Below are 19498 nucleotides of genomic sequence, written 5' to 3'. Positions count from 1 at the left end.
ATAAGAACTGGAATTTCTATCCTAGTTATCCTTATTAGGTGTGATGAGAATTGTTATTGCTCCCACTTAGTTAATCCTTACTAAATAAGGAAAGTCAAGTGGACTAATTAACTTGATTCCTCGGTCCTAGTCAACTCCTATGGAAAGACTAGCTGTAGAGGGATTCAACTCAATCAGCAATCCTAATTTCCAATCAACTACTGAGTTTGATAACTCAAGTGTTACCAATTACTTAACCAAAGCCAAAGAGAGAAAATAAATCAATAATTAAATTGAAAGTATCATAAATAAAACAATCATAAGTCTGAAATACCTCAAATTGCATTAATTAAGAAAATCATAACATGAATGGTTCATAAGCCAAATTGAAAAGATAAACAACAATTAAAGGTATAAATAAAAGTAGAAAATAAATTAAAGGAACATTGAACCTGTAATTGAAGGGAAGTAGCCTAAACATAATAGAAATCCTAAATCTTAATCCTGAGAGAGAGGAGAGAACCTCTCTCTCTAAAAACTACATCTAAAACCTAAAATTGTGAATTATGAATGTTCTCATTACGTCCCTCTTTGATTCTTCTATTCTTTGGCTTATATTCCGTGTTTCTGACTTAGATTTGCGCCGAAAAAGGGTCCAGAAATCACTGGGGGCGTTTTCTGCAGATTCCTGTACGTGGCGTCTGTCACACGTTCGCGTGGGTCACGCGTTCGCGTGAATTGGAGTTCTTTCTTGTCACGCGTACGCGTCGGTCACGCATTCGCGTCATTTGCATTCTGCTCAAGGCACGCGTCCGCATCAGTCACGCATTTGCGTCGATGCCATTTCGCGCTAGGCACGCGTTCACGTCATCCATGCGTTCGCGTCGCTGCCTTTTCTTCAAAACTCCATTTTTTTTATTTCCTTCCATTTTTGTATGTTTCCTTTTTGTCCTTTAAGCCATTCCTGCCCTATGAGACCTGAAAATACTTAACACACAAATCACAGCATCGAATGGTAATGAAGGATAATTAAATTTAATATTTTTAAAGCATAGGAAATATGTTTTTCACATATATCATAAAATAAGAAAGAGAAAGTAAAACCATGCAATTCATATGAATAAGTGGGTGAAAAATTGATAAAAACACTCAATTTGAGCACAAGATGAATCATAAAATAAGGGTTTATCATTGTTCTTATTATATTATAGAAGAAATTTACTAACTACTCTCTGCATAGAAACTGTATATAAAAAGCTTTTTCACAAACCTCACTCACATCCTGAATTATCTGCGGATTTCAGTGTCAAATTCAACATGAGCTGCATTCATGATGGATGAATTTATCTTTGCTGTAGTTTTTGAGCTTATTAACTAGTCAAAAATTGACATTGATTATAGTTGTTACTGTTGCACTCAATTGCAAACTGATTTTAATAACTCACTGCAACTTGAATGCTTTCAAATGACATATTGTAAAAAGGAAAAAAGAAAAATGAAATAACTAACTTATGTTTTTTATCTCTAGAGTCAATTTTAAAGTGCATTCTATTTAATTTGAGCATCTCTCTACCTAATTAGCTTTCATGCTTGTAATCACGTGAATTCATTCGTTATTCAAAGAAGTGGATCTCATTCAGGTTAGTAAAAATTAATGAAGTATTTGAAATTCGAATCCTATATTTTGTTCGTACTTCTTTTCTTCCAGTTAGATTAGATTAGATGCTCTGCTATTTTTTTCTTTCTTTATCTTTTCACCCTTTGCGCACGCCATTTTACTTTTCTCTGTAATGATTATCTAATTTTTATTTTATGAACACAGGGTCAACAACCTAGCCTTGCCAATTCAGTTAGATGGCTTCAAATTTAGACATCCACTGTCACTGTATGCTCTCCCTCACTTCCTGTTTATATTTGGTGTTGTATGAAATGTATACAATAAGCCTTTATCGCGTGTATTTTTTTCCTCTGTGAATAGAATTACTGCTATATTTCCTAGCATTGTTATATTGGTACAGTTGGTCTTTGGGGGGGATTTTGATACTAATCGTGATTTTTTCTAGAACTTTGTTATCATTATTAATGTTGTTGATAACTTAACCATTTATTTTCCTATCTTTCAGGATCTACATTCTGAGTTAAAGGAGCTAATTCTAGAATATCAGGTTTGTTCTGTTATTTTAAGCTTTGGCAGTGATACCTATTTATGTTGGATAAGCTGATTTAAAATATTAAAGATCATCATCAGTGGAAGACAGAGCATTTAATCTCTAATCAAATAAAAACTTTCTCTCATCAACTTGCTTTGACTTTTGATCCATTTGACTTTTCATCATATAATAAACAAATTTAAGGAAAAAATAATAATTGATATGGAGAACATGGAGTAGTTTTCCTTTCATCAAGTACGTATCAATTCTGATGTACTTGCATTGCTACTTGCATATATAAATTAAGGGAGAAACCAAGATAATTAATACTAAAATATTTAGATTACTTTAATTTATCTAAAGAGAGGTTGATATAATATATAGAAAAAAATTATTTATTAGAGTTATAAGTCCTAATATAATATATAAAAGATTAATTAATTCACTATTTTTTATAACGCAATATTATATAATTAGATTAAACACCCCCTCTCCAAATGGTCTGAGTTTATATATACACAATGGGCTGTGGATGTATCTGAAATTGAGCAATTTTTTTCCTTTTTAATGCAGTTCTTTGACATTTGAGGGGATTCGTAGACTGCCTGAGAAGGACATGGGGTTGGAGAAATTTGCATTGGATGTCCATAAGAGATTTATCAAGCAATGTTTGGTAAAGGTACCGTATTATATTAAGCAATATTTTTTCTTTTCTTTTATTTTTATTTTTATTTATTGAGGATCTCTATTCCTCCATGCACTTTGTATTATCCAACACTTGTTAATAAATTTCTTCTTTTATGGAAAAAGTTAATCTGACTATTGAAAATTCATAAGAGATAAATGATCTGATTCTCAATTAATCTAGCAAACATGAGGTTCAATGTCTAATAAATCTGGTCACATCTCTAACCAAACTAGATGTAATTTGCTATGTCTTCATACTTTATTGTGGGACATCTTGAAAACATGAGGATTTTTACTGACCGATGAGAGTGCCTCTTGGGATAAGACATATGAACTATGAAGGGCAGGTGGCCACCTAAGAAACTAGTTTGTATTAGAGTATCAAGTGCTGTTTCTAATATGTTACATAAATGAACAGTAATTTATTGAAGGTTGTCATGAGACCAAAAGAAGTTTTTTGTCTTTATAATGTTTAATTTGTATAATGTGGTGAATCGTGAATGTATTTGATGCTAAGTTTGCAAAATCCCTAAAGGCATAGAATGACAATTACTTGAGTTCATGATATCTTTTTTGTTACATGCTGTGTTGTGTGTTTGATTGTCTACATACCACATTACTCTAGTGGTGAAATGGCTATGGTGTTCTCCCATAGAATCTCAATTTCTTTGGCATAAGTTATCAAAAGTAAATATGGTATGGACAGTAATGGTTGGGACGCCAATGCTGCTACTCATTCTAGCCCTTGAAAATTCATTTTGAAAGGATACTCTGCTTTCAAACCGTTGCTCTCCTTTATGGACTTGAAAATGATCATTGCTCTTACCTCTTGTTTATAAGCTCACAATGTGACTCATTCGTTGGATCATCCTTTGTCATGTTTAAAAGGTACTTGGTGGAATGAGAGGAATGACGGCTTTGGTATGGCTAGGTTCAGTTGTCGACCCAGATGAGGTACATATCTAAAATACCCATTCTTCACTCTTATACTTACGATTTTTGGAGGGAGGTGGAGTTTACCGCTAATGAAGATTGATAAGTTTATAGTATCTTAGGTTTAGGATCCATTAGTTTTCTTTATTAAGTTAAATTAGTATTTGAAATTCGAATCCTATAAGGTGTTAAATTAGTATTTGTAAAATTCTTTCTTTTTTAAAGGATTGAGCCTGGAGTTTGCGCTGTCTTTTTTGTTCTCATTCTAATTCAATACTCTTAGCTTAACTCATAAGCTTTGTTTTCACAAAAAGAAATATATATCTAAATTACAAGAATGGTTCCAATGGAGTTAAAATGCTTCCAAACTATTAGTTGAAAAATAAACCTTTGTCTGCTCTGTTTGATTCTAGATTTCTAGTTCACACATACGCATTCCAGATCTATTATTTGTTTCTTCTTTTCTTTTTTTTCTAAATACATTTTTTAAATGATAAAATTAAAAGGCAATTAATAATAATTTTTTATGTGAGATTAATATACTATTTCTGTTTTTCAGATTGATGAGTAATGTCTTCTTTAGCTTCTTAACTTACCCAGTGTCTTCTTTAAATCATATATACAACTATTTGAGAAGGAAAAATTCACAAAGCCACTGTTATAGCCACAAAATTATCATTTGAAAGAGGTAATTATCATTTTTTTATAGTTTCTTTTAGAATACTATTTAAGTATTTGTTTAATATCTAATTTGCACATATAAGAATAATTTTCTTACCTTTAGAATATATATAGACTTTTAATGAATAGATTTTTTTAAATCCCTATTTGTAGTCCCTCTTAGTCGTGTCAATCGATAAGTCATCGATTGGAAAACCATGAACCATGCATGAGTATAAAGATGGTTTGGTAAAATTCCAATACAATTGGTTGGAATGTTCCCTACTCAACAAGTTTCACAGGTACATTCATATTCTGCTTATGCTAGAGTGATAGTAAACCTTGTCTTGTGTGTACAGTATTTTGCATTAATATTTAACGATATTTAATGGTATCAACTTTATTCGTTGTTCTGAACTTCTCTTCACATGAAATTGTTGAAACAAATTTTCATGTAAAATAATCCATTATCAATATGGAAGCTTTCCACATTGAGCCCGGTCTAAATATTAATAAGAAACGTACACCTTATACAATTCCAATAATGTATTCTTCTTTTATCAAAACCCTGGGCATATGTGAATGAAAACTATGGGTGAGATACAGAATTGATAGTATATATTCTTGACTTCGCTTACTTGCTCAGTTGCTCTTGATAGCATTGCTGAAGGGGTAGTAAGTATAACTTGTGGAGTTGTGACCTCTTGGTGATTTACTGATTTATATACCACTTGTATGAAAAAATTTACTCATTATTGTATCAATGCTATGTAATTAGATATGATAAATGTATATCAATATATGCTTTTTTCTTGCATTTCTTGTGCTCATAATAGTTATATTTTTGTTGTAAGGATTAGATCAGGAGAGTGAGATTCCATCACCAAAATAGTTAGGAAGTAAGTTTTCTGAAGCAAGAAACAAGGAAGCATGACCTTGCTTGATATGTTAAGACGTATATTAAGAATTATATGTTAAGATGTATTATTGAAAAATGTTACTTTGATACTTTGTTTTTGGATTATGACATTTCAATTATGACTTGGATTATGACTTTTGGATCATGTATGAATTAAAAATCATCTTATAATGTTTGATTTATGACTATGCCTTTTGGTTATTACGAGATTTTTAAGTGAGTTTCGAAAATATCACTTTAAATTGTTAGTTTCAATCTTATTTTAAAAAGCATAAAATTGTCATCCTAATTAGGTACAAATAGCGATTAGAAACCCCCATTTTAAATGAAAACGATGCCATTATACGCTGGTAAAAATGGCGGTTAAAAACTACCATTTTAAACACAAAAGATGCCATTATAACCTGGTAAAAACGGCGGTTAAAAACTGCCATTTTAAAACACAAGATGCCATTATAACCTCGTAAAAATAGTGGCTAGAAACTGCCATTTTAAACACAAAAGATGCCATTATAATCTAGTAAAAATGGCGGTTATAATGGTAAAAACGGCAGTTTCCAACCGCCATTCTAAACAGAAATGATGCCACAACATCCTGGTAAAAATGGCGGTTGTTCAAAAACCATCATTTTATGCGGAAATAATGAAAGTTACAAACCGCCATTTTAACCCTCAAAAAACCGCAGTATTATCCACAGGTTATTACGTCGGTTTTCTGAAAACCGCCGTAATAACTAGAATGGCGCCCAGAATAACAGCGTTTCTTGGAGGCGCCAGTTTTGGTCATAATGGCAGTTCTAACCGCCGTAACTCCCCAAAATAACCACCGTTTTAACCCCTTTTTGTAGTGATAGCTTGGCACTTGATCATCTGGAATCATTAGAGGTGGCAATGTGTCTTCAGTATACTCAGAGGGCTTCCCCACACTTGCACCTTGAACCATGTTCTTCTCATCTACTGCCTCTCGGTGAACTTCAGCCACGGTCTCCTCAATAATGTCACACTGAAGATAGAGTGGTCTTCCGATGGGTGCTTCATAGCTTCATCAAGGTTGAAGCTCACTGCTCTTCCATCAATCTCAAATAAATATGTACCCGAGCATCCAACTTAAACCGCAAAGTCTTCAAAAATGGCCTTCCAAGCAAGATGGATGAAGGTCTTTCTGAGTCATTTGGGGGCATCTCTAGAATATAGAAGTCAATAGGAAATGTCAACCCCTTAATGCTCACCAAGACGTCTTCCGCAATGCCAACCACTGAGATTATGCTCTTATCTGCTAAAACAAAACGTGCTGCCGACCTTTTCAAGGGAGGAAGCCTCAAAGAATCATATACAGATAATGGCATAATACTAACACATGCACCTAAATCACACTTGCAGTCAACAAATTGTACACCCCCTATAGTACAAGTAACCATACAAGGACCGGGATCACCACATTTTTCCAGTATAGCACCCATCAAAGTAGAAATAGAGCTACCAAAAGGAATAGTTTCTAAATCATGTATCTTATCCTTATTCATGCACAAATCTTTTAGAAACTTAGCATACTTAGGAACCTGGCGAATAGCATCAAAAAGGGAAATAGTTAATCTTTTTGAAGATCTCCACCATCTTGGCGTCTAGCTCCACTTGCTTTTTAGTCCTCATAGCAAGGTGTGAAAAAGAAATGGGAATGGCTTCTTGATAAACCACTATTTTATGGTTTATATTATGTTTAATTGTGTAGTTTTATCATGATCCTTACCCACTTATTCATTAAATTAGCATGAAATTATAATTCCTTCCTGAATTTATAACATGTTTGAAAATTGCTTCCTAGAGACTTTAATTATATATTTTTAATTCTCCTTTATTCCATTAGATGCCGTGATCTGTGTGTTGAATGTTTCAGACTTTATAGGGCATGAATGAGTTGGAGATTGGAAAGGAAGCTAGCAAAAATGGAAGGAACACAAGAATTTGAGGAGATAACCAGCGAGAAGTGACGCAGTCGCATGGCTCACACGACCGCGCGAAGGAGAGCAGATCGCAGTGACGCGGCCGCATGGCTCACGCGGCCGCGCGGATTGGAAAAGCTCAAGCGACGGGGTAGCATGGACGACGCGAACGCGTGGCCAAGAAAAGCGCGAATGACGCGTCCGCATGGATGACGCGATCGCGTGACATGTGCGATCTGCATAATCTGCAGGATTCGCTGGGGGTGATTTTGGACCTTATTTCGACCCAGTTTTCGGCCCGGAACAGCAGACTAGAGCCAGAGAATATGCAGAAACAAAGAACAACATTCATTCTACACAGTTTGGGGAGTTTTAGATCTAGTTTTACTCCCTTAGGTTTCTTTCTCTAGGTTTAAGAATTTTAATTTTCAATTGGTCTTAGCATTGGAACATTGAGAAGAATTATTTTCCTCATCAAGACTTCGTCATTCTAGTTCGTTCTCTTAACTTGGTTTTATTCTTCCATGTTCTTCGCTTTGTTCAATTTTGTTATTTGAATACTTTCATGATTATTTAATACAAGGATTATTTCTTCCATTTTAATTTATTTTTCCATTCTAATAATCATATCTTCTTTTAATTCCCTTTCATGTGTTATGGATTTATTATTTACAATGAGTGAGTAGTTCCCTCACTTGATGGGGAGTTGTATTGAAAGGAACTCTTGAGTTGGAAGGATTGAAAGAAAATTTGTAATTGGTTTAACTGTTGGATTGTTATCTAATCACTAACACCAATCCCTTTGAACTAAGTGGATTGTAACTCGTGAATAGATCTAGCATTCCAACTTGTTTGATTTTCCTTTACCTAGTAAAGGATAACTAAACAGAACAACCATTAATTATAAATTAATCTTGAGATCATTCCATCAATAATAGAGATTCCAACTAATCAACTCCCAGTCAAGGCTTTTATTCATATTATTTGAATTTTCTCAATTTAATTTTCCACCTACTTAACTCAACTTCTTGGAACATCTAATTAATAAAATAGCACACTTTTCTGGAACTCGTTGGGAGACAACCTAGGACTTAAACTCCCAGTAATTTTTAATTTAAACTCTCTGTGACATATTTCTAAATTGATAGGCAGATTTTCGGTGAGTTAAGAGCTATACTTGTAACGTAACTATTTTAATAATTTTTAATTCACCAACTTCTGTATCTCATCAATTTTTGGCGCCGTTGCCGGGGAGTTGCAATAGAGTGCTAAAGTTATTAATTAGAATTTATTTATTTGTATTTTATTTAATTTTGCTACTATGAGCTGCATGTTTCTTTCGTCAAATGACGCATTCACTTCCTGATCCGCGCTTGCTAATATTCGATCCTGAAATTGAAAGGACTATTTCACGAATAAGGCGAGAACAACGTCGGTTAGTCCGCTCTGAGGGCGGATCTGAAAGTGAACTTGAGGAAGAAACCAGTCCCCGTTCTACTGATTTGGTTGTTTTACGTGCAGAAGACATGGCAGCTAGGAGAGTTACCATCCAGGAGGAAGGAGCCCCTGATTTTACAATGCAACCGTTTCAAGCGCATCATCCAGCGGTAGCTACAGATTTTGAAATAAAGACCGCACTGCTAAATTTGATACCCAAGTTTCATCGCCTACCTGCTCAAGAGCCTATCAAGCACTTGAGAGACTTCCAGGCAGCCTGTTCTACTGTCAAGCGTGATGGTACTGATGAAACTTCAATTTTGCTGAAAGCCTTCCCGTTTTCTCTTGAGGGAAAAGCAAGAGAGTAGTACTACACTCAACCTCTAGCAAATGTATCCAACTGGGATACACTCAGAAAGGAGTTTTTAGAGAAATTCTTTCCATCTGAAGTTATTGATAAACTGAGGAAGGATATTTCCATAATTGTTCAGGATGAAAATGAGACTCTCTTTGAATACTGGGAGCGCTTCAATAATCTTCTGGAATGCCCCCACCACATGATTGACAAGATAGTGTTACTTAGCTATATCACACAGGGCATGAGGCCCCAAGATAAGACCACATTGGAAAGTGCTAGCAATGGGTCTATGAAGAAGTACAAGACCACTGATGAGGCTTGGCAATTGATCAGTGATTTAGCTGAATCTACTAGGAACCACAGGCAAAAGCAAGGCCGTTCAAAAGCTGTTACAGAAGTATCCTCTAACAGAGAGACTGCTGCTCTAGCTCAGAGTATATGCGAGATGACCAACTTGCTGAAGCAGATGCAATTGAATCAACAACAAGCTCAGCAAGCTCCTCCACCACAGCAAAACCAACAACTAGTCCCACAAAGAATTTGCGAAATCTGTGCTGATTATAGCCATTACACTGATGAATGCCCGCAGCTCCAACAAGAAGACAACATGGTGGCATCCACTCATAACTTCTATGACCGCCCGAACCAAGGGTACGATCAAAGTGGAAATAATAACCATGGATGGCAGGACAATTCTAACCAGAATTGGAGGGACAACAATAACAGAAGAGGCCGAGATAATCAAGGAAATCAGAGGTGGAATAATAACAACAACAGGCAGCAGAATCAACCTTACAAAGCACCTCACCTGAGGCAAAACCAAGGACCACAGAACAATCAACAGCAGACCTCTCAATTCACTCGCTCTTCTTCATCTCCTAATGAAGAGTTACTATAATCTTTTGAGCGAAGATAGCAGACCATGGAAAGTAACATCATGAATAGTATTAATGCCAGTCTGAATGGTCTTACCTCTACTTTGCAAGCTTTTATGTCACAGATTGGATCAACACAAAATTCCAGTAACCAACCTTCAAGCTCCACTGGAATCCCCTCTCAACCATTACCCAATCCAAAAGGAGGCATTAATGCCATCACCCTGAGGTCAGGAACCACACTGCAGGAGGGGAATCAGGAGGAACCAAGCCCACCAGAACACACCTTAGCTGAAGAGGTAGTAGAAATAGAAGATGTTGAAGAGGAAGAGGACATACAGGACATAGCTGAAGAAAAAATAACTCAACCACAGGAGGAAGCACCAAAAGGCGCAAACACCACAGAAAACACTACTCCTATTCCATTTCCACAACTTGCAAGGAAGCCCAGGAAGCAGCTGGAACCCGACCCCAAAATGGTAGAAATATTCAAAAAGGTTGAGATAATTGTTCCTCTTTTTGATGTTATTCAGCAAGTACCTAAATATGCAAAGTTTCTAAAAGATTTGTGTATTCATAAAGACAAAATTAATGAATTAGAAACTATTCCTTTAGGTAGTTCTATATCTGCTTTAATGGGAGGATTACCTGAAAAATGTAGTGATCCAGGTCCTTGTAAAGTTAGTTGTACTATTGGTGGTGTAGTAATTTATGATTGCATGTGTGATTTAGGAGCATGTGTCAGTATAATGCCTTTGTCTATATATGATATTTTGAGGCTCCCTCCCTTAAAAAGGTCGGCAGCTCATTTTGTGTTAGCAGATAAAAGCATTATTACAGTGGCTGGAGTTGCTGAAGATGTTTTGGTGAACATTAAAAGGCTTACATTTTCCACTGATTTTTATATCTTGGAGATGCCCCATAATGATTCAGATAAGCCATCATCAATCCTACTTGGAAGACCATTCCTGAAGACATCAAAATTCAAATTGGATGCTTTTTCAGGAACATACTCCTTTGAAATAGATGGCCGCATAGTAATCTTCAATCTGAATGGAGTCATTGACAACCCCCCAGAAGATCGTTCTATCTTTCAGTGTGATTTCATAGATGAAAGTGTAGCTGAAGTTCACAAGGAAGACTTAGAAGAGAGGCACACTAGACAAGGTCCAAGTGTGGGGACCCTCTTAACTGACAATGAGGGCACTTCGTCATTTTCACAAGCTCCAAATAATCCAGAGCCTGCCCATGATCAAAAGTTAGAATTGAAACCCCTCCCTCCACATCTCAAATATTCTTATCTTGAAGATGAGCAGAGGTTTCCAGTTATCATTGCAAGGGAACTTACTTCTCAACAAGAAGAGCAGTTACTTGATGTGCTGAGGAAGCATAAGAAGGAAATTGGGTAGAGCTTGGCAGACATAGTAGACATCAACCCTCAAGTATGTGAGCATAGAATATTTTTAGAAGAGGGAGCAAGACCTGTCCGTCAACCCCAAAGAAGATTGAATCCCACCATCTTGGAAGTTGTCAAAAAGGAAGTGACCAGATTATTGGAAGCCGGTATCATATATCCCATTTCAGACAGTGAATGGGTAAGCCCAGTACAAGTGGTGCCCAAGAAGTCTGGAGTCACTATAGTGAAGAATGAGCATGGAGAGCTCATAGCAACTAGAGTTCAGAATGCTTGGAGAGTCTGCATTGATTACAGGCGTATCAACCAAGCTATCCGTAAGGATCACTACCCACTTCTATTCATTGATCAAATGTTGGATCGCCTGTCAGGTAAATCACATTATTGCTTTTTAGATGGTTACACAGGTTATTTCCAGATTCATATAGCTCCTGAGGATCAGGAAAAGACTACTTTTACATGTCCTTTTGGGACTTATGCTTACAAGAGAATGCCCTATGGCTTGTGCAATGCACCAGCTACTTTCCAAAGGTGCATGATGAGTCTTTTCTCTGATCTTATTGAGGACTGTATGGAAGTTTTTATGGACAATTTTAGTGTTTATGGTGATTCTTTTAACCTTTGCTTAGATGGATTATCTAGAGTATTAGATAGATGTGTTAATACAAACCTTGTATTAAATTTCGAAAAATGTCACTTTATGGTAAAACAAGGAATTGTATTAGGACATGTGGTATCTAATAATGGCATTTCTGTAGACCCAGCAAAGGTGAATGTTATTTCTAGTTTACCTTACCCCTCTTCTGTGAGGGAAGTCCGTTCGTTCCTTGGCCATGCAGGTTTTTACAGGAGATTTATTAAGGACTTTAGTAAGGTCGCACTTCCCTTATCCAGATTACTGCAGAAGGATATTGAGTTCGAGTTCAGTGAGGATTGCAAACAAGCATTCGATAAGCTGAAGACTGCTCTGACTCAAGCCCCAATTATGAGAGGACCAGACTAGAGCCAGCCGTTTGAAATCATGTGCGATGCTTCCAACCATGCAGTAGGAGCAGCGCTGGCTCAGCGTGAAGGTAAGGATCCTTTCGTTATTGCTTATGCGTCCAAGACTTTAGACACTGCCCAGTCCAATTATACTACTACTGAGAAAGAGCTTCTTGCTATCGTTTTTGCTCTGGATAAATTCCAAGCTTATTTACTTGGTACTAGAGTAGTAGTATATTCGGACCATGCAGCTTTAAAGTTTCTATTAGCTAAAAAGGAGTCCAAACCAAGACTTATACGTTGGATACTGCTGTTACAAGAATTTGATTTAGAAATAAAGGATAGGAGTGGTAATCAAAATTTAGTGGCAGACCACTTGAGTCGCCTTGAGCATATTAAGGATGATTCTACTCCTATAGATGATAATTTTCCTTTTGATAACCTGCAAGCAGTATCTGAGGTAGTCCCTTGGTATGCACCTGTTGCTAATTATTTAGTTAGCCACATATTTCCTCCAAATTTTTCTAAGCATCAAAGAGACAAGCTGAAAAGCGAGTCTAAATATTATATATGCGATGACCCATATTTATGGAGATGTGGCGCTGATCAAGTGATTAGACGTTGTGTGCCTCAATCAGAATTCCAGTCCATTTTAGAGGCCTGTCACTCATCTGAGAGTGGAGGACATTTTGGCCCTCAAAGAACAGCTAGAAAGATCTTAGACTGTGGATTCTGGTGGCCTACTCTTTTTAGAGACGCTGCTGAGTTTTGCAAATCTTGTCTCCCATGCCAGAAATTTGGTAATATATCCAGGAGGGATGAGATGCCTCAACAAATTATGCTTTTCTGTGAAATTTTTGATATTTGGGGCATTGACTTCATGGGTCCATTTCCAAATTCTAATGTATATTTTTATATATTGTTAGCTGTGGATTATGTTTCCAAATGGGTGGAAGCAATTCCAACCCGCACTGATGATGCTAACACTGTTGTTTCCTTTGTGAGAAACCATATTATATGTCGCTTCGGATCACTACGAGCAATCGTGAGCGACCAAGGCCCCCATTTTTGTAATAGGAGACTAACAGGATTAATAAAGAAGCATGGGATAATTCATAAAGTTGCAACAGCTTACCATCCCCAAACTAATGGGCAAGCCGAGGTGTCAAACAGAGAAATTAAGCGTATCTTGCAAAAGATAGTAAAGCCTCATAGAAAAGACTGGAGCACCAGGCTACAAGATGCACTCTGGGCATATAGGACAGCATACAAGACACCCATTGGGATGAGTCCTTTCCGCTTGGTTTATGGAAAAGCTTGTCATCTTCCAGTTGAAGTAGAACATAGAGCTTTTTGGGCAGTTAAGGAGTGCAACATGGGAATTGAGAAAGCCGGAGCTGAAAGGAAGTTGCAACTACAAGAACTGGAGAGCCTTCACCTAGAAGGTTATGAAAACTCCAGAATATACAAGGAAAAGATGAAGGCTGTACATGATCAAAACATCAAGAAGAAAGAGTTCCAACCTGGGGATTTAGTCCTCCTTTACAAATCTCGACTAAGGCTCATGCCAGGCAAGTTGAGATCAAGATGGGAAGGTCCATACAGAGTAGAGAAGGCCGAACCGTACGGAGTTTATCACCTAAGCCATCCTTCAAGCTCTGAACTTATTAAGGTTAATGGACAACGCCTGAAGCTATACCATGGCGAGAAGATGCAGAGAAACAAGGAGCTTGAGATCTTCCTCTTGGAAGATCCCCACATAGTAGAAGATTGAGCTAGTGGAGCGTCCAACTTACGGACGTTAAAGCAAAGTGCTAGGTGGGAGACAACCCACCATGGTATGATCGTTCTTTTCTTTATTTTTTTAGTTTTTCCTATTCAATAACTCTTCTCTTTCTTAGCACTTTCGTGCATCTGCATTTACATGTTTTTATTTCTTCCAAAAAAAAATTTTTGCTACGCGACGCGATCGCATCAGCGACGCCTCCGCGTCACAGGGGGAGTAAAGAAAAATAAAAATGAACAGAAAGTCACGCTGGAGCATGGCTGGAGGTGTGCCAATGGCACTAATCAACCCACGTGACCGCGTCGATGACGCGTTCGCGTCGCATGGGAATTATGGCCTCCCACGCGACCGCGTACCCCACGCGGCCGCGTGCCCTGAGTTTTCGTCGTAAAAGGGTGCACAATGAAATATTGTGCGAGAGTGATGCTGGATTGGTGCTGGAAGCACAATCCTTATCACGCGATCGCGTCGCCGACCCGGCCGCATCATCCATTTTCTGGCGCACACTCACGCGATCGCGTGACCCACGCGATCGCGTCGTCCCAATTTTGGCAAATAAATTAATTTGAACAGAGAGTTGTGCTGGTGCGAGGCTGGACTCGCGCCAGAAGCATAACATGGGTCACGCGACCGCGTGACCGACGCGATCGCGTCACCATACTTGAAGCGCATCCACGCGAACGCGTGCCCCACGTGGCCACGTCGCATGCGCCGCACAGTTCAACCTAAAATTGCCACATATCTTATCTTTCTCTCCTCCAAATCCTAATTTTCCTTTTCACTCCTTATTTCTTCCTTCTCCCTTCTTCCTTCTATCTCACCTATCACACTCTCTCTCTCTCACCTCCATTACCAAGGTTCTATTTTCTTCTTCCTTTTTCTCTTTTCTATTATTTTATATATTATTTTTCTTTTCATTATTCATATTTGCCTTCTTCTTCTTTTCCTTTTTACATGGTGTTAGATATTTAATTGAGTCATTAGTCCTCATTATATACTTGTGGTTTGTTGCAATTTGTTTGACAATTATTATTTTTAAGGGATTGCTTGCATGTTCACCTTCATACTTTCTATACCTTATTCAACATGTATGCTATGTGTTTGTGAAAAAGCTCAAATGGCATTATGCACTTCTCTATGTTGTTATACTATTCAATGCTTGCTTTTCACAACTTTCCTTTACCATTGTATTAATTGAATTTAATTGTCAATACAAACGTGATGGTTTGTTAAAAAGTATTGCTTAGTCTATGCTACTCATGCCCTTTGCCGGCATGCCAATAAACACCTTGCAGTCACTTGTCTTTCTATGCACTAGCTATTTTCCATTGTTGGCTTTTCACATGTACTCGAGAGCATGTGTTAATGTCATCTACATCCTAATATGCATCCATCACCACTCTTCCATTCTCTTCCTTGCTATATATCTATTTGAATTTAATTTACTTTCTCCTCTCTTTTCAGGATGGCCACCAAGAAAGGAAAGGAGAAAGCGACTCCTAAACCCCCAGCAAGAAGAGGCACTAAAAGAGCATTAGTGGTAGAGCCCTCTTCAACCGCAGTCAAGCCCTCAACAAAAAGAGTTAAGAGGATAATAAAGGTTGATGAAAAGGAGAAAGCCTTTCTAGCAAAGGACACTGCGCGATTTCCCAATCGCTACTGTGAGCAGATGTTCCCTATCCTGGCAGAAAGGAACTATAACAATGAATACCTTCTTATCCTTCCGTCCAATATTGCTACCTTTGTTGAGCCACAAATCGAACGAAGACAATGGGATTTCCTACGGAGACAGCCAAGGCAGGTCAATCTTTCTTGAGTAGTTGAGTTCTACTCTAACTTCTACATGCCAACCCTGCAGTCTGTTTTATGTCCGGCAGAAGCAAGTCCCCATCACAGAAGAGGCCATTCAGCAAGCTCTGAGTCTTCCCCCTATTCCAGAAGGAATGGACGCCTTCCAAGAAGTCGCACTTAAGCGCCAGAGGTACCAATTTGACTGGGACTCTGTTCTCGGAGTTATCGCATTACCTGGTAGCCGTTGGATCTACGGATATCACCGTACCCGCCCTAAGGGAATCTTGGCTTCAGCACTTACCTTGGAGGCTCGCGTCTGGGCACAGATCATGTCCCATTACGTCTTTCCGAGCACTCATGAGTCCTCCTTCACTGCGGACATGGCTGTTCTACTATGGTGCATCCTTACAGACCAACCTCTGCATCTCTCAAGACATATCCGGAATGCTATGGGACACGTACAAATCGCGGACAACTTACCTTTCCCTGCCTTGGTCTCAGATCTTGTCTCAGCAGCCGGAGTCTCCTACAGAGCTGGGGACACCAAAGTCGTGCTTCCACGGGATGATCAGTATGTCCCTAACGGGAAATACCTCAGACTCCCCGCAGCCACTACAAGCCTTCCTACTACTCCAGTTGAAGATAATCCTTCTTCAACACCACAAGCACCTACAACTGATGAATTGCTCCAGCAGATAATCGAAAGGTTGGATCGGCAAGAACAGAAAGTAAACATGAGAGAGCACCATAACGAGCGCCGATTCAAACACCTCAAAGAGCTACTCAAGGGACACTTCAGGGACTCGGATACCCCGGACTCCACTTCTTTTACCAGCACAGGGAGTCATAATGGTCCCGACTGTGGAGATACTACCACCAGCCCACCCCTGTTCCTGACAGACGGCACCGAGGACGGTGCAAAGCCTTAAGTGTGGGGAGGTCGGTCAGTACCTGACTTCTGGAGGTAATTTCTTTTCCCTAGCACCAATAATTAGGATATTTTAGTTAGATTTTCTTTCTTTTATAGAATAGAATAAATTACATATGTTAGGATAGTTGCATGCATGTTCTACTTAATTGAAAAGACAATAAGTTTCTTTTAAGACTCTATCTTTGGAACAAAATTTTCACTAATTTTTCAAAATTTTATGATAAATTTGCTTGAGTTGTATTTGGAACATGACATTTGAGCTAAAGAACACACAACCTGTGAAAGATTTGAGCCTTTATGTATGGTTACATTATTTAACCATAATTATTTATTTCTTGCGTGTTTACTTCTCTATGATTGTAATCTATATTTTGTTTTATCTTATATGTCCAATATTTATTATATTTGCATGCTTGCACATGATTGAGGCCATTATTTGTTTAAACTCACTTATCCAAATTAAGCCTACCCTTTTTAATTACCTTTGTTAACCACTTTGAGCCTTTAAATCCCATTTGTTCTATATTTTACCACATTACTAACCTTAAGCTGAAAAACAATTGTATATCCCAAATTGAATCTTTGGTTAGCTTAAGATAGAATTGTGTGTGCTAGTTAAGTATGGAAAATTGTGGGAACAAAAGTTGTTAAGGGAATGTGTCATGAGAATTTAATGGAAATTTGGATACCTACTCATGTGAAACTATAAGAATTAAAAATCTAGGTGCATTGATAAGCTATATTTATTCTAATGTCAAAAAAAATTTTAAAAAAATAAAATAAAAATAAAAAATATTTATATAAATAAGTAAGGGGACAAAAAAATTACCCCCAATGTTAAATTCAGAATTCAAAGATCAATGCACATATGATAGAATCAAATAAAAAGTTGATACATGAGTATGGATAGAAAAAGGGAATTCTGGGTAGCTAGGTATGAACTTTAATATTACATTAAAAATATATAGGTTGGGTTGAAGCTTGGGTTAATTAAAGATTCAATTTATTAGCTCACTTGACCAAATGTATACCCCTACCTGTACCTTAGCCCCATTACAACCTTGAAAAGACCTCATGATGTTTGCATTGGTATATTAACTGTTGTTGATTGGTTAGGAGAAGAACAAAAGTTAGAAAGCATGATTAGAGAAGGATAGAGTGATTACCCTATACACTAGAGATTAGAGCGTACATACATTATCAGTGAGGGTTCAATGCTTGAATTTTCATGTTCCCTGCTTTCATGAGCTATCTTCTTGCACTTTTATCTGTTTTATTGTATAATGATAGAATTAGTGGAATTTGATTTGTAATTGTTTTGAAGAGCTTATTTACTTTTGATCAAGTGGGCAAGAATCATATAGTTGCATATATATATATATATATATAGGCTTGCATTGCATTTCATGAGTTTCTACATGTTCATACTTATTTCCTTATCTCCTTCAATTAAGCATGAGGACATGCTAATGTTTAAGTGTGGGGAGGTTGATAAACCACTATTTTATGGTATATATTATGTTTAATTGTGTGATTTTATCATGATCCTTACCCACTTATTCATTAAATTAGCATAAAATTATAATTCCTTCCTGAATTTATAACATGTTTGAAAACTGCTTCCTAGAGACTTTAATTATATATTTTTAATTCTCCTTTATTCCATTAGATGCCGTGATCTGTATGTTGAATGTTTCAGACTTTATAGGGCATGAATGAGTTGGAGATTGGAAAGGAAGCTAGCAAAAATGGAAGGAACACAAGAATTTGAGGAGATAACCAGCGAGAAGTGACGCGGTCGCATGGCTCACGCGACCGCGCGAAGGAGAGCAAATCGCAGTGACGCGGCCGTGCAGATTGAAAAAGCTCAAGTGATGCGGTAGCGTGGACGACGCGAACGCGTGGCCAGGAAAAGCGCGAATGACGCGTCCGCATGGATGACGCGATCGCGTGACATGTACGATCTGCATAATCCGCAGGATTTGCTGGGGGCAATTTTGGACCTTATTTCGACCCAGTTTTTGGCCCGGAACAGCAGACTAGAGCCAGAGAATATGCAGAAACAAAGAACATCATTCATTCTACACAGTTTGGGGAGTTTTAGATCTAGTTTTACTCCCTTAGGTTTCTTTCTCTAGGTTTAAGAATTTTAATTTTCAATTGGTCTTAGCATTGGAACATTGAGAAGAATTATTTTCCTCATCAAGACTTCGTCATTCTAGTTCGTTCTCTTAACTTGGTTTTATTCTTCCATGTTCTTCGCTTTGTTCAATTTTGTTATTTGAATACTTTCATGATTATTTAATACAAGGATTATTTCTTCCATTTTAATTTATTTTTCCATTCTAATAATCATGTCTTCTTTTAATTCCCTTTCATGTGTTATGGATTTATTATTTACAATGAGTGGGTAATTCCCTCAATTGATGGGGAGTTGTATTGAAAGGAACTCTTGAGTTGGAAGGATTGAAAGAAAATTTGTAATTGGGTTAACTGTTGGATTGTTATCTAATCACTAACACCAATCCCTTTGAACTAAGTGGATTGCAACTCGTGAATAAATCTAGCATTCCAACTTGTTTGACTTTCCTTTACCTAGTAAAGGATAACTAAACAGAACAACCATTAATTATAAATTAATCTTGAGATCATTC

The 19498-nt window shown here is 37.4% G+C and overlaps 1 long non-coding RNA gene across 1 annotated transcript; it reads left to right on the top strand.

Annotated features, from left to right (window-relative positions):
• Positions 1–2717: 2717 nt before the first annotated feature.
• LOC110272206 (uncharacterized) lies at positions 2718–4379 on the top strand. The gene is made up of 3 exons (XR_002363205.2): positions 2718–2808; positions 3705–3770; positions 4309–4379. It is a non-coding gene; the product is annotated as an uncharacterized LOC110272206 (long non-coding RNA).
• The last annotated feature ends 15119 nt before the right edge of the window (positions 4380–19498 follow it).

This window comes from Arachis ipaensis, chromosome B5 (genome assembly GCF_059453495.1).
Source record: "Arachis ipaensis isolate K30076 ecotype BB chromosome B5, ASM5945349v1, whole genome shotgun sequence".
Classification (NCBI taxonomy): domain Eukaryota; kingdom Viridiplantae; phylum Streptophyta; class Magnoliopsida; order Fabales; family Fabaceae; genus Arachis; species Arachis ipaensis.
Note: the sequence above shows the minus strand (reverse complement) of the source record. Positions and strands in the feature narration are given on the sequence as shown.